This window comes from Gossypium hirsutum, chromosome A06 (assembly GCF_007990345.1).
Source record: "Gossypium hirsutum isolate 1008001.06 chromosome A06, Gossypium_hirsutum_v2.1, whole genome shotgun sequence".
Lineage (NCBI taxonomy): Eukaryota > Viridiplantae > Streptophyta > Magnoliopsida > Malvales > Malvaceae > Gossypium > Gossypium hirsutum.
The window spans coordinates 39,671,733-39,676,928 of record NC_053429.1 but is presented as its reverse complement, the minus strand read 5'-3'; positions in this window follow the sequence as shown (position 1 = coordinate 39,676,928).

Genomic DNA, 5,196 nt, shown 5'->3' with positions numbered 1-5,196 from the left:
CTACACTATTCTTTATTGGTCTCAAAAGATTTTTCTAGGACAAATATTTCTAAATTTGCTCATTGTCTTGCATTATTAATCATTGATGAATATGTTGGTGACATATTTGGTGGATTTTGGTGGCTTTTTTTCTGTCTAGCATAGATAGGTTGAGCTATATTTGAGGAATTATCTATTCCTTGTAAATTGGTCCTAAATGTTGTTGGGATAGAAGAGACAGAGGGTCTGGCTGTCTTAAAATCTACCGTTTGTGTTTCTGGACTTGATTTTTCTTCTAAGTTTAACCTCCTAAAAACTGCGCTGGTACTTCCTATTTCAAAGGAATGTTATGGAGGTATTCTCAGTGGCTTGTTGAATATCAATTCAACTATGTCATCTTGGTATTACAAAATTTTACTTAGTGAAGTGTTTATAACTAGAGTTGGTGTAATAGGGTCTGTAGCACCTTCAACTTTCCACCTATAAGAAAGGTTGATTTCATGCCATGGTATTGTTCTCAGGATTGTGGTATGAGACCTTGAGGTATCTGTTTCTATTAAAAGGGTTTCTCTGTTTGGGATTTGAAGTAAAGCCTTGGTATTGTCTATAGGATGCATAGCTTTGAAGTGGAGCTGATAAACTAAAGTTAATACTTCAAATCCAAGAAGCATTTTGTAATTATGGGTATGAATTTAAAGGGTAAAAGATTGTAAAATATTTATATCAGTTAAAGAAACCATAAAATTTGGGTAACAATTAAAATGTATTAGGCTAGTAATGAGTAATTAGCATAATGTGTCCCTGGTCTTTTAAGACAATTAAAATTGAGGTATTTTTAGTGGCTTCAACACTAAGAGGTTTAACACTAACTTGGACTAATCCAAAATGGACATATTTATATATTTTTTGAGTTTATTAATGGCGACCTTATCTAATAATTGGATTGATTCATATTCATTTTTTAATAGGTAAACTTCTTTCTTTTGTTTTTATAACGTAACTACAAAAAAACATTTAAATTTTCAAAAGTTATTTTCTTATAAACTTGGTTTGTTGGAACTCTCGGGAGAGTCTAATTATCAAATATTTTGGGAATATTTTCATAATGTTCTTATTACCTATTAACAGTGTTATTTGAGATTTGGTTAAACTCTTGGGATTGATTGGAAGCAAAGCTTGCTGAAGAATTGGTTCTTCTAAGGAAGGAAAATATTATTTGTTTTCTTATTTCCTTCAAGGGGGTTCTACTATCATAATTTCTGGATGACTATAATTGCCTACAGGGATACTTTATCATTAACACGCCTGATCCATGGCTCACTGGACTATGTATCAATTCTTAGAAAAAATAATAATACACTAATAAAGATAGTTAAACCAGAACTCGAAAATATTGAAAATAAATTGAATATTTTCAAAACTTAGAAACACCTGTTCCTCATTGGCTCTAATACTAGATTGATTAATATAATATTTAATATAATATTTATCTTGATAAATAGTATATTATTTTAATATTAAAGTGATTAATTTTAATCATAGTTGAACTCTCTAAACTCTCCCTATATAAAGAGAGCCATGAGTTATTATTTTTCATACACTTGAATTCAAGAGAAAGTTGTAGAAAGAAAATTCTCTGAAGAAATTATTTCATAAGATTTCTAGAAATATTTTTCTTATTTATAACTCACAAAAGTTTAGAGAAATTGCAAAATTTCACCATTGGTAATTTTGTAAAAAAATTTCTAATTCGAAATGAGCCCATACTCGACAGACGTGAGCTTGAGGATAGCGGAGAAAACTACTCATTTGATGCGTTCATCCTTGACGAATCGAAAATGTACAATTTTGATTAAGTGTTTATTACTTTAGATATCACAATCAAGTTATAGATTTGGGAAAAAATTGAACTCTATTTTTTTTCTTAAACTTATTTTTTGCTGTATTTTCCAAACTCGATTTTCCAACATTGTCGCCCATTGGGGACTCATATCTGTAAGGTAGAAGTGGTAAACATTTCTTGCTGTTAACACATCTTCGAGCTCCAATGCGCAACCCTTATGAAGTCTAGCATATTGAGCCCAACCTACTTTGCAAGTTATAGGTCATTGTCACATACACAACGTCTTGCTCGGTATAGACCACTTAATAAGAAAGTCAAAGCTAACCCCAAATTTGATCTTCACTCGAATGTATTTACAATGATTCAAATGAAGGTTGGATGACCAATTCAAAATGATGGATTCATAGCCTTTGCGAGGAGTAAAGTACAACAAACCTAAAGATCCTCCTTGATTGCAAGTCTTTAACTAGTAGAGGTGCTGGAAAACAAATATCTATTGTGCCTATTCTCGACGACAATAGTCTACAAAATAGGCGACTGTGACCCACCACGAGAAGCCGAATAATTGCCTCAGAGCTATCCCATACTCTTGAAGAAGGTGGCAAAAAAATGCATGGAGAGGGAGATGAAAATCAGCCTCTAACTCGTGTAAGGGGAGCAAAAAACCACCATCAATATCGCTAGATCTTCGAGCACCTTTGAAAATCGAAAATTTGTATGTGAAATTGGGTAGTTGATTCCCTCGAATGGTCAGATGATGACTCATTTCCTCGTATTTTGTAGCCTGTTACTTTTAATAATTTTTTTTTATAAAATTCTAAGAGAATTGCTTCATTTTAATATTTTTCAAATAAGCAATTTCATATATTTTAATTTAATACTCAAACAAATACTAAAAAAAGCTAAATCATACTGGATAATTTTCATAAGAATTGATTTAATCCAAAAACTTTGAAATATGAAAAAAAAATTACATAGAGATTTAGAAGTACAATATTTTAAGATATTTGTTTTTATAGAGGTTTTGATCTATGATGAAAATCGTTTCTTTTCTTTTTAATAAAATTGTTTTCTCCCTTTCAAAAAAGAGATGAGTGGTGGGTAAAATTTCCAATTATCAACCATATCCTCAATCTAACGAAGCAAAATAAAAATCTGAAAATATTTTTATAAAAAATAAAAATTAAAAAATTCTTTTTTGGATGTTGAAAATCGACAAAAAGAAAAAAAGGTTTTTCTACCGTAGAAGTTATCGGTAAAATAAAGAGAAGCAGAGGTAAAAAAAAATATCATGACGAAGGAGAAATTTTAAAAAATGAATGTTTTTTAGATAAAAGGGGTGAAATTTTGGCTTTTGTGGTTGGAGTTAATGGAGAAATTTCAAGATAAGTCCCTCCATGGTTTCCTATTATTTTTTAAGGTCTTCCGCTTGTTTAATTTACAATCTAGGTCCTTCTTATTTTATATTTATTTGAAATTTCGACATTTTAGCATAATTAATTGCAGCATTTGACCCTAAATGTTTTTTAAGATAATTTTGAAGGGTTTTCGTTTCTAGACTTACAAGTTTAGTCCTTCAAGGTTTTAAATGCTTTAGAATTTTGAAATCACGGCTTGATTGTTTGCCCAATAAATCCCTTTGTCTCCACATTTATTATAGATTCTGAAATTTATTTATTTTTCTCATTATTCATTATTTTAAAAAAGAATTGGAGTAATTTCCAAAATTTTACATTAATGTTTACTTACTTTTAAAATGCTTTTGCAAACATATAATATTTTTTAAATCTAAAACGTTGAAAAAAATAATTATTAAAAATTGAAATTGAAATATCACTTTATCAATAACATTAAAACAAAATTGTATTAAAAATGTTTGAAAAAAAATTCCTATATACATTTAAAAAAAAACTAATTTTAGTTTTTTTTAAAAACTGTTTTATATTTAATGCTAAAAAATGAAAGCGTTTTTAAATACAATATAAAAAATAAATTATCAAAAGTTTTGTGCATTTTAAGAATTTAAGAAATATGAAATACTATTTTTTAAAATAAATTTACAAGTTTTCAAAGTCTAAAATATTATTTATAATTTTTTGTAATGAAAAGTTTTAAACAACTAAATCAAAATTTGTTTTTTTATACGATATAATTTCTCTTTAACTGTTAAATAGGAGAATAACGCACTTAAACTCAAGTAGTGATTATTAAATATTTTTTATTATTTTATAAATACTAGCAAATTTATAGAACTGGGGATAAAAACTAATAAAATAAAATTTGGAAGGGAGTTTAAAGGGCATATGATTGTGTGTTCAGAAGCATTTCCACGTTCGATTGTATACACCATGATTGGTTTTGACTACTTTCGTTTGAAAGAAGATCACTGACTTTTCCTCGCCTTTTACAATTAGTTACTAAATTTATTTCATTTTTGTTTTTTATTTTTAACATCAATCACCAAAACATCCCAAATTCCCGTCAATTCATTCATTTGGAATCTTACACAGTACTTATTGCTAAAATCATCATATTGTTTCGACGTTCTCAGTTCATTTGAAATTACAGATAGCAATTTGAATTTAGATTTAGATTTTCTATGTTTTTTTTTAGATTCAGATAATATTTGAGTTTAAGTATTAAAATTACTATCAGTTGTGAATTCAAAGCGGATGTAGATAGATATCTCGAATCTCTATTATATAAATTCGCGTTGTTTATTCGGATAACAAATACGGATATCCAAATCCACTAATTATGAAATGTTTATAATTTTTATTTTATATATGTATACTAATAACATGCTTACTCGTCCTTGAGAAGTTCGTGTCAGACATATTCCTCAGGTGTAGAATATTGTGGCAGATTAATTGATCAAAATTGTAGATCCAGAGTTATTGCAATTTTATGTATTGGAAGATCCCCCATCGTCGATTAGGGAGTTGCTTATGGCGGACTCTAGTTTGTCTGTTTTGAACTAGAGTGTCCTTTTGTCTCGTTGTTGTTGTTTTCTTTACTAAAAAAAGAGTTTCAATGGATTCAAATTTGAAATTTTATGGATTTAGATATATGAAAAATGATATTAATCTTTATTTTGTTGATTCAGATATCTAATAGATAATAGTATTTAATTGAAATTCAAATTTCGATCATAATACTCGAGTAAATTAACAACATAAACAAAATCGAATTTTTAGACAAATTAGTGGATTTGAATTCCAATAATTCAAAAAATTCAAACATTCAACCTTCTATGATTCGTGTAGTAGTACAAGTTTTAAGATTCTCTATTTTCCTTCTTTTAAAAAATATTTACAGGGTGATAACAAGTTTAATTTGTATGTTTAACGCACCAAATTTCGAGAATATTTGCT